General features: G+C 34.9%; 1 long non-coding RNA gene across 1 annotated transcript in view; it reads right to left on the bottom strand.

Annotated features, from left to right (window-relative positions):
• LOC107683997 (uncharacterized) overlaps positions 1 to 9,842 on the bottom strand; it is a 23,139-nt gene extending 13,297 nt beyond the window's left edge. Inside the window, exon 1 of the long non-coding RNA XR_001633802.1 lies at positions 9,643 to 9,842. This is a non-coding gene — a long non-coding RNA (uncharacterized LOC107683997). The remainder of the gene's footprint in view (positions 1 to 9,642) is intronic.
• Positions 9,843 to 11,555: the final 1,713 nt, after the last annotated feature.

The following is an 11,555-nucleotide window of genomic DNA, read 5'->3' as shown; positions in this document are numbered from 1 at the left end:
CCGTTGGTCGGCCCCCTGGAGTCGGTGGACATTCCTCCTCCATGGCTCCTCCCTCCGTCGGCTCCACCATGGGCCGCTATTATGGCTGTGGCCTGGGCCCCACCATGGCTCCCTGCTCTGCCTGCCCTGCCATGGCTCCCTGTTCTGCCTGCCCCGCCATGGCCGCCCGTTCTGCCTGCTCCGCCATGGCCCCCCGCTCTGCCTGTCTAGTCAAGTCTGTTCATGTCAAGTCTCCAAAGTCAATTATTGTTTGGATGTTTGGATCACTTGTAAATAAACTGCACTTGGGTTCTCACTTCAACTCGCCTTCAGTGGATTGATTCGTTACAATTATTCATACGATTAATAATATGCCTTTTATTTTTTTTCATTTGATTAGTACATTTCTTACTTAAATGCATTTAAGGATACCTGTACTGTACCTGAAAATTTTAAAGCAGTTTATTATGTTTTCTTTTATTTTATTTGTCCAATTACATTTTTTTCTATCTCAATGTCAGCATGCCTTTTCCGCTGGTCCTTAAAAAGTCTTACATTTAATTGTATCAAACTTAAGGCCATAAAAAGTACAATGGGGACGGAAGACAATTGCCATATAGCTTAATGTGATGATTAAAATGAAAAAGGCTATGATTTCATTGGATAAATATGAGCGCCGCATGTTTCAAAATCTATCTTTATGCAGTTCTGAAAGTGCACCTGCTGGCAGAGAATGAATTTGCATTTTTTAACAGCCTTCTGCTGGTTTAAAATAATAATTGATATTAAACCAGCCATTAAACCATTATTATAATAATTGATAAATTTGATTTTTGACTCTTTTCTTAAAAATGGTTTGACATTTGAAAGGCTGAAATTTAAAATTTTATTTCATTTGATTATTTTTTATATTTTTTTGTGAAAACCTGTAAATCATGCTTTTTACAGTCATTTTACAGTTTATGTTACCATTGACATTGCCCCACCCCACTCATATGGCATACATTTTTTATCTGTGCAGGTTTTAAAAACATTCTTAAAAAGTCTTAAATTTGAGCTTCAAAATCCTGCAGAAACCCTGTGCGCTATAAAATAAACACGATGACATAAACAAGGAAAACAATTCAAAATAAATATTACAAAGGTCTACGAAACTTATATTTTTGTGCAAAAGATAAATATATTCCAGTTTTGGAGGCCATAATGTCAGCCTTCAAACACTGAACTGGACTAGATCCAAAAAGCAACAGTCTGAACACAAAGAGGTCTGAGACACCATTACTGCTTAAGTGGACCAAAAAAGGATCCGAGTCCTCTTTCAGGAACAGGGACAGTGTGAACATAAAGAAAACTGGGTCCTTTTTCACTTGGTCCACCTCTTGGTCCACTTAAAGGGGTCTGGGTTCGGTTCTTTTAAAAAAGACTCAAGTGTGAAAACACCCAGTCATTTTCATTAGTATTACCGCTGCGTCTGTGTTGCTGCATTGCTTGGCAACCGTTTTGTTACATTGTTTTGCCCAAGAATTATATATATATATATATATTTTTTTTTTTTATGGAATACCCGTTTTATAAAAGCAAGCCCTGTGAAGCTGTGGTTTAACTGTAAAGTACATGGCTTCACGGGACATATTGCTTTATAAACAGAACCGGCTCAAAAGAGTCCTTTATTTAATTACAGATTCATATTGAATGTTATACAGCATTTGTATTAGCCTAGAATCTTTCTTTCCTGTGCAATTTAAACGAGTAAAGGGCCATGGAGCAGAAATCAGTTAAGTCAATGGCCATTAATAAATATATAATGAATATATGGTATATCTCACATTTTTGTTTCTAAAATATTTTTTTGCAGCCTACCATAAGGACCTGTCCAAACTATACCCACATGAAAAAAGAATGATAGAACCTGAAGAAAAGTGAGTTCTGCTGAAAATTCAAGTGCATTAGAGATAAGTAAATTTATAAAACAATTCACTTTGGTCAAACAAATTTCAGTGTAACTTACTAAATTAAATATGGATAAATGTCTATAGATGATAATTCTGTCATCTTTACTCACATATTGTTTCAAACCTATATTACTTGCTTGTTTTCCATGGAACACAAAAGGTGGACTTTGGAAGAATGTTCCAGTTTGTTCTTTCCATGTAATGGCATTCAATAAAGCCCATAATTTTCAAGCTTTAAAAGGTATGACAAATCATCATACAGTTAGTCCATATGACTCATGCACTATATTCCAAGCCTTCTGAAAAAAATATGGTAGCCTTGGGTGAGAAAAGCCTAAGCTTCTTTATCTGTTTGGGTGCTTCTCAGTTTCTTATTATTTGCACATTCTTGTTTCCTTTCCTTGCAACCTAGCTCCTCCCTCTTAGGAGGCAAAAAAGGAAACAGAGTAATTGTATTTTTATATTAAAATATTCTCGCTCACTCAAGTGTAATTTGAAAATGTAGTCTCTGCGCAGGTACTTGAGTGCGCTTTACAGATCTGCTGTCATGTTCAGAGCTTGAAAATGATTAAATCCCATGTTATGGAAAAGACTGATAAAGACACAAGTATGTTGCCAGAAAACTTGATATACACAGCACAAGTCATATCGGATCTTTATGTGTTACTTTTTCTTAAAGCTTGAAGCAGATCACTGTTTACTGCCATTATATGGACGAGCACGAGCAAGACTGACAAAAATATAATTTTGGGGTGAATTATCCCTTACAGATTGAACTCAGAGAGTGTCTAGAGCTATATGTTTTTTGGTCCCAATTGTCTCAATGCAATTCTTTCTCCATCTCTTTCCCATGAGTTCAACCCATTTTCTGTTTAATTAAATTATGTATTGGTATGTGTGAGACTAGTAAATGATTTTTCTTTTATATTAACCCCAGCAAGTGTCTAAGTAAAGGATTATTCTTTATTTAGACACTTGCAAGGGTTAACATAAAAGACCGAAAAAATCATTTACTAGTTTCACACATACCTAAGTATAAAGAATGTACATCCTGGATAACACATTCAGCCGGTCACCCTGTTAGGGTTTATTTTGTGATAACACCATCTGAATGGACATTATTTATTACTTGTTACAAGGCAAGTAGCCATGTAAGTAAATAATTGCTGTGTATTAATATGGTATATTCTTCTCTTTCTTAGGTCGTGAGTCCATATGGGGTCAATAATACACAACTGTGCAGCCAAACCTGGTCTGTAACCTACTGGCCGATTTTACATTCTTCGATGGACTTCATGCTGACAACTGCTGGAATGGACGCAGCATCATGCACACATTTTTGAAAACGAGGACATTTACAGAGAACAAGTGCAAAATACTCGGCAGGCCTTCATCTGCCCATATGAGGTGACTCCATGTAGAATAAAACAGCTTGCTTTAGGCCACTGATTTGAATTTGACTGCAGTCTTCATCTAATGTAGTGAATATCATTTTAAACATTCTTAAAAGTACTTCTGTTTATTTTTTGTAAATACATTTTGTGTTATGTTTAAGACCTTTTAAATGAAAGCAACCTAATTATTTTAAAATGTTAAGTAATTTTTTAAAATTAAGATTGTCAGTGGGATCTGTTATGATGAACAGTATAGAATACAAAAATCTACTTTTGCTCATGTGGCAGATGTGTTTGAAACATTTTAGGGATGTAGGCCGTATGATGCTGTGTATTTAAATGTGCACTACTAAGCCATGTTTATTTGCTTTGCTGACCAAACAAACAACATGTAAATGTAGTGTACACACACACACACACACACACACACACACACACACATATATATATATATATATATATTTATTTATTTTAATGTAATTAAAATAAATAATTGTATAAATGTACTGTTAATTTCTTTAGAGATAAAACATTTTTACAGTGGAGCAAGTTACTTGGTGCTCTTTTTATACATAAATTATCGAATGAAAACCATTAGTGATTTTTTTACCACTGCATTGCAGTACTTTATCTCCAATATTTTTTTGAAAAATTGTAGTTGATTGTTGGGAATTATTTTATGTCACAGGTAAACATGTTCTTATACATGTTATGGTTTATATACTCTTTCAAATATGATGTAAGTGCTTTAATAAAGTCTGTATCATAGAATAGTAACTTATTCTGTTTTTTTATTTTGTAGAAGTTTATTGCACAACTTTTGTTAAATGTAATAACCTACTTTAGTAAAACTGTGGTTACTACAGTCATGGTTACTACAGTTTTACTCTAGTACTATTACTGCAATATTACTATAGTAGAACCATGGTATCAAAACCATGGTATGCACCAAAAAACCATGGTTACTACAGTTTTACTGTAGTATTACTACAATATTACTATAGAAGAACCATGGTATCAAAACCATGCACCAAAAAACCATGGTTACTACAGTCATGGTTACTACAGTTTTACTGTAGTATTACTAAAATATTACTATAGAAGAACCATGGTATCAAAACCATGGTTTTTAAAACCATGCTATGCACCAAAAAACCATGGTTACTACAGTCATGGTTACTACAGTTTTACTATAGTAAAACCATGGTTAATTTTCGTAAGGGTGCTCAGCACTTACTGTTTTTATTAAGTATTTCACCATAAGACTTCACAGAACACAGTTACACTGAAGCTGTCAGAAGCAATTTATTACTTCATACTGCAGTTTCCAATACTAAACTTTAACATTTGCAATGTAATGTTAGCCATTCATCCTGTAATATCAGATTTATGGTCTCACAATAGTGCTAATTTAGGGTAAACTAACCAGTTACAACCAGTTTGGCTCTGTGGGGTTGCTTTAATGGATATTTAATGGTTGGTTTGTGTTTTCACTCAAGGAAAACATGCAGATAAGTTCAGTTAGGCAGTGAATGCTTATTTGATTCATCGTGTGCAATGTCCCTGTAAATGCAGGTTATGGCTAAATGTCAGTTTTTCATAGTAAAAGTTCATTTACGCAGTATATCTGATTAGACAATCGAGTTATTACTTTATTAAACTTTCACATGCACAGTGCCTTTTTTGTCAACGTTGGATGTTTTTTCTCCAACTCTGCACACATTTCCACTATTCCTTTCTTGCAGGCATTTTTAGGCCGTTTCGTTTGCATAATGGACGTTGGAGAATGTTTATACATGTGGTCCTGCTGAAACACAGAATGAGAGACAGACAGGCTGAAAGGCAAACAGCAGACGGACATGGAAAGACAGCATGGGACGGCGTAAAAGAGAGAAATGAAAGGGGTTGGAGAGAGGTGAAGTGGTCGACTGATGGGAAGAGAAAGGTGGAGTGTGTTTTAACAGGCTCCAGATGGCAAGGTCTAAGCAGTTCAGTGTTGTGAATGATGGCTCTCCAGTGACAGAACTGACCAGCGCCTGAGTCATAACCCATATCAGGGGCCCAATGAGACTCACTGTCGACAAAACACACATTTACACATGCCGATAAATGTAACCAAATCAACGTCAACACACTGTTAAACAGTATCTTTCATTTGAAATTTGATATTCAGAATAACAACCCAGTGGTGTGCTATTGCTTTTATAAAAAACAAGAAGTTTAAGGAACAGTTCAGCCAAAAATTGATATTCTGTTCAAATGAAATGAAACTGATACAAACAAAAAGGGTTCGTTCACACAGAATGTGTTTTTGCATTCCAATGGACATGTTTGGCGATTGCACTCATGCCTTGCGTCTTTTGCAGCATTTTTTTTTTTTTGCATTTTGCATTTCACAGCATTAATTAAAAGTTAAAATAAGGTTAAACTTTTAAGATACATGTCTCTATTTTTTTTTGTTGTTTTTTTTAAAATCCATGATGTAAAAACAAGTTAAGGCTCGACAGCAAAAAAAAAAAAAAAAAGCTTGATGTGTATTTATACGTATTGATCACAATTGGATCTTGACCAATCAAAAAGGAGGGCAGGAACTGACTGATGTATAATGTGATTTTTTCTTATGATTATGATGTTTGATTCTTTTTCACTGTCTATGATTCCTTGGGATGAGTCAAAGAGACTTTAGCTGAAATAAAAAATCCATTCAGTTTTTACCCATTTACAGCTCTTCCTTCAGCTGTCATTGAAGCATTTGGATGAGGGAGAAGATTCGTACTCTCATTAGAGAGGATTACAGCAAAAGTCTGTGTTAGTCTGTGTCTCATTTAAAAGCCTTGAATAAATCTCTGTCCATACTGAGATAAGGAACCCGCTTTCCCTCACTCTCTCACACACACATACACACACTGACTATCACTGTCATGCAAATTAGATTATGCAAGTTTTCCAGAAGCACAGATGACACTGCTTAATTCAGACAAATCAGAATATTATGAATATATCTGGATGTGTTTGTGTTGGGCTGGAGTGTGTATGTGTGTGTGGATGCAAGTGATATCAAAGTAAATTGTTGTAAACATTTATTTGGGGAATGCATGGCATTTTTCATGGGTAAAAAAAAAAAAGGATCTTCTAAGCCAGGTCATCCCTTATCAGGAGGGTCTGTTTTCAAGCATGCAAGAACCAAGGGGTCAGAGTTTGGCTGCTTAATATGGTCTAGTTAGACCCTGCTGGTAGAAGCCATTACTACGAAATTATGGGGCAACTTCCTCTATTGACAGCCATTCAAAAGTTACGGAAGAGTAAAAATATGTACAATTTTAAAAGTTTCAAATAACAAATAGTCATGTTGCAAGTTCTAAAGTCTCTTTGTGAAACTGTCACAATTTTGAGATTCCTAATTTCCACAAATGGAAGATGTAAATTTGCGATTGCGAGATTTGTCACATTTTGACATAAAATCACGTTGTGAGATATAAAATCACAACAGAGATAGTCACATTGTGAGATTTTAAAGTCACAATTGCGAGATATAAAGTCACATTCTGAGTTGTAAAGTCACAATTACAAGAAAGAAAGTCATAATTGTGAGATTTTAAATCACAAGTAATCTACCGTTTGGAATCAGAACGATTTTGAATCTTTTTTAAAGAAGTCTTTTATGCTCATCAAAGTTGTGTTTATTTGATCCAAAAAAAAACACAGAAAAAAACAGTAATATTATGACATATTATTGCAATTTAAAATAATGATTTACTATTTTAATATACTTTAAATCATAATTTATTCCTGTGATGCAAAGCTGAATTTTCCAGCATCATTACTCCAGTCTTCAGTGTCACATGATCCTTCAGAAATCATTCTAATATGCTGATATATTATCAATATTGGAAACAGTTTTTGCGGCTTAATATTTTTTTTTGTGTGTGTTTTTGGTATTTTTTGATACTTTTTAGGATTCTTTGATTAATAAAAGCATTTATTTAAAAAAAGAAATATTTTGTAATAATATACACTACCGTGTTTGGGGTCGGTAATTTTTATTTTTTATTTTTTAAGTAATGCTGCTGAAAATTCAGCTTTGCATCACATAAATAAATGTTATTTTACAGTATAATAAAATAGAAAACCGTTATTTTAAATGGTAACAATATTTCACAATATATTTTTTCTGTATTTTTGGTCAAATAAATGCAACCTCGATGATCAGAAGAAACGTTTTAAAAAAACATAAAAAATCTTACTGATCCCAAACTTTTGAACGGCAGTGTATGTGTGAGATAAATTCACAATGACCAGATAAAAAAAACAGCATGGCAGCTCGCGTTTTTTTTTTTTTTTTTTTAAACACTGATGCAAAGGCAAGCTTGCATCCTTTTGTATGGAGAGATTTCTATGAGGTAGACTTCCATTTCACTTGTTTTCACAGCTAGCATCCTTTGTAATCTTTTTTTTTTTGCAATCTGAAAGTCTCAGCCACACATACAGACATTCAAGGTGAAAAGCACTAAGTAAAAATAGCGGCGTCTTTTCATAATCTTTTCATTTCTAGTCTTGGTCTGTCTCTCTGATTTCTCTGTCTGTCTGTGTCTTTCTCTTTATTTCCAGACCTCAGCTGTAGATTACTAATGGCACCACAGTACCTCACAACTACAGGAGGCTTCCAGCATTCACAGAGAAGAGAGAGACCAGAAAAAATGAAGCTGGCATTTTTAGGATAACTGCGATTTCTGAACTTAAAAGCCTTATGAAAGATCAAAACTGAAAGATAACCATAACCGTAAGAGAACGGCACAGAAACTCTGGTTGAAAGAACTATAAAAATAAGAATTATAGACTACATTTTTGAGGAAAAAGCATATGAATTATTGAGGAATTATAGGAGTACAAAAATGGCATTACATTAGACTAAGTGAGTGAGTGAATGAATAAATGAACATAGTGCTTATAACCTGTCCTTTTGGGATACACAATATGCGTTTCCCACATAAACAAGACTAATAGCTGTCAACAGTTTACTTCAAGAGATCTTTGTGTAACTATTAGAACAACATGCAGCGCAGAAGAGGAAATTTGAGTCTGTATAATAAGCCTCCAGATGTGTGTGGGTGTGTGCATACACATTGGTAGAATGACAAATATTAGTTTAACAAAACAGCGTGAGGGTCTTGGAAATTGATAAACACCAACTGGAAATGAGACAGAGAGTAATGAAGGAGGAAAAACATGAAGGACAGAAGAAAGATGAGACCATTTTGTACAGGTTGTCTTTAGGCAAAATGAGTATTGTTAGTCTCAATGCTTCAGAATTCACAGAATAACTAGTCTTTTTCCATACTTGTACATTCACAATCTCCAACACTGTATGTAAACACATGCAAACACACTGTTTCATTATTCATAGAAGCAGATTCTGGCCTGCCAAGCGTAAATTGTTAGACACGAGAGCAGGCTGTGACATTACCTGCCTGATGTCATTTTCTACATTAGGCTCACAAATGACATTCCAAGCTACACAACAATGAACATTAATAAAGAAATGTTACTGAAAGGGACAGTTCACCCCCAAATATTTACTCTCTCTCTCTCTCTCTCTCTCTCTTTATATATGTATACACACACACACACACACACACACACACACATAGACATACATAGACATACGCATAAATAAAAGTAAATAAGTAAAATAAATAAAGTATGATGTACATTTCCTCCTTGTGCTGGTTACATTGACTGGAGTTATTTATGGTATTATGGAATAGAAAGTGACGTCCATCAGCTCTTCCATGTGAATGAAGAACATTTTTAGATTCGACTGTATCTACACTGCTGACGTGAGCTCTTCTGCCTGAGGCTCCTGATAGTTTCTCCATGTCTCTTCTATTTTTTTCTCTCCTTTTTATCTCTTGAACTCCTTCTCCTCACCATTACCTTCATTTCTTATTTTTCCTTCTCTCTGGAACTTGTTCTATTCCCTATCATGTTTACGCCATTCATAGACAAACAGGCAGGGATGAAAAGAGGAAAAAGAAGTGGTGACAAAAGAAAGATGATAATGTAAATGTCTTTCTGAATGGAAACTGTCCTAAAATTGTCATACATTTTTCAGCTTGGACATCCCCTCGAATATCTCTTATCTACAGTCTTGGATAAATATTTTGGCTTCCTCTAAAATATGTAATAAAACAGTTTATAATGCTTCACAGGAAGGATATAAAACATTTCAGCTCCCCCCCAAAAACAAAAAAAAAAAAATATTGAAGAAAGTTTAAAAAAGGCAATAAAATAAGTGGAGACAGAGGGTCAGAGCATACCTTGTGTAAATATTTGACTCTCTGTAAATCCAGCAGAGCCGTTTCTGTCCACAAGATGATTTAGCACTTCCTGCGATAAGCCTTCTGCCTCACCTTTTTCTGCTGCCTTGAAGGGACCATACACCTCTAAATCCAAACAAGAATAAAATACTGTAATGACCTTTCACCAGTGTCATGCACTCAAGAGCAAAAGCATCATTTAGAATCTGTCTGCAATTTCAAACAGCATTCTGCAATGCATTTCTCAATGTCAGGAGTTCAGGAAATCTTCGTTTGTTCTTGAAGCTTTTATTGTTCAGGAACTGTTTAATCTAAAACGTTATTAGAATTGAAACTCACAGTCAAGAACTTTTTAATTTCAGTCTCAGAACGAGTCAATTTAAAAAGTTGGAAAGATGAAAGAAAATACCATTAAAGTTGAACTGCCTTAAACCTTTGGTTTGTATTTTCTCTGAAATCTTTCTTTTGGATTAATAAAATGCTTTCACATGTCCTGTCCTTGAAAAAGCACAAGGAGAATAAGATATTGCCCTTATGATGAATTGCATTTTATGTTATATCTGATTCCAGGTGCACTATAGCTAAATAAAACCCACTGGACAAATACATAGAGTACGAGAAAAAATCTCTTCAGAATTACAGTCAGTAAATGATGATCATGTCAGAAAATTGTCTCTATTAAATGTGACAGTCAAGGTTGCGGGTGCACTGAAGCTTTTAGAGTAACTGACCTGCGAACATTTGGAAATATTAGGATGACTGAAACTACAGACGGATAGAGACACTGACACAAAAAAATGGACAGAAAGAACAAAGAGAGGGATGACAAAATGGTGAACAGGAGGACATCTGGACTGATGGAGAGAGAGACTGCTTAAGGCCACCTGCCGTCCCTTAGTGAGCCCTGTGGCAGAATATCTCTATGACTCACTTGAGAGAGAGAGAGAGCGAACCTCAAAGACATCAAACGTCTCTCATCATAGCACACACGCATCTATGAGTGTCAGGTGGCTTAGAGAGTCTTATGTAAGCTGCATCAATGAATGAATATTTATGCTTTGTTTTGAGAGGACGGTATTTATTTATTCATTTGACAGTAGGCTGCGGGTATGGATCTGTACGAAGAGACGGGTTACATCACACAGAACAGAGCTCACTTTAGGAAGGAGAATATTTGTGAGAATATGAGATTGGAGTTTATGTTTGTGTTCAAGAAAACTGCAATGATTGAGTGAGATGGACAGAAATTTACAGGCTAAAAAGTGCTAAAGTGTATGCCAGAAAAGAACCAGCACTACTGTCTTTCACACACACACACACACACACACACACACACACTTAAGATTATGTCACAGCTCATTGATTGCCAGTGACTAATGGTAGCTTGAGAACTCAAGGAGAGATCGCTATGGTTACACAACCTCCCTCTAAGGGCCGGTTCAGACAGAAAGAGATTTTATCGTTCCTCTGCACTGCTTTTCAATCTCATCTCTATGTAAACATGTGATAGACAGACATATTTGACTGTCTGGATTTTAGAGTCTCACGTGTGTCAAGTTATAAGTTACAAAACTTTTAAAATTTTTCCATCTATGTATCCGTATGTTAAGTCCTGTCCCAAAGACCAGTTCTTTAATGATTTAGATAGTAGAATCAATTTCTTGTTTTTTTTTTAGCTTTATACTAAAAATAAATTGGTGTAGATTAACTTTGAAACAAATTTCTTTCAAATTTGAAAGAAACCGCTAGTGAATTTCACAAATAATTACAGGGAAATGGCAAGTAACTGAATTAAAAATAACATTTTGAAGCAGAATGCCTGAAAGATTTTTTTTTTTTGTAAAATGTACTCCAATAATTTTCTGTGAGTGTTTATTAGCACCATTTGTTGTTTGCTATTGGAATCTGATAGA

The sequence above is a fragment of the Sinocyclocheilus anshuiensis genome, unplaced genomic scaffold (assembly GCF_001515605.1).
Source record: "Sinocyclocheilus anshuiensis isolate Anshui unplaced genomic scaffold, SAMN03320099.WGS_v1.1 scaffold637, whole genome shotgun sequence".
Lineage (NCBI taxonomy): Eukaryota > Metazoa > Chordata > Actinopteri > Cypriniformes > Cyprinidae > Sinocyclocheilus > Sinocyclocheilus anshuiensis.
The sequence above is the reverse complement of the archived record's forward strand: the minus strand, read 5'-3'. Positions and strand labels throughout refer to the sequence as shown.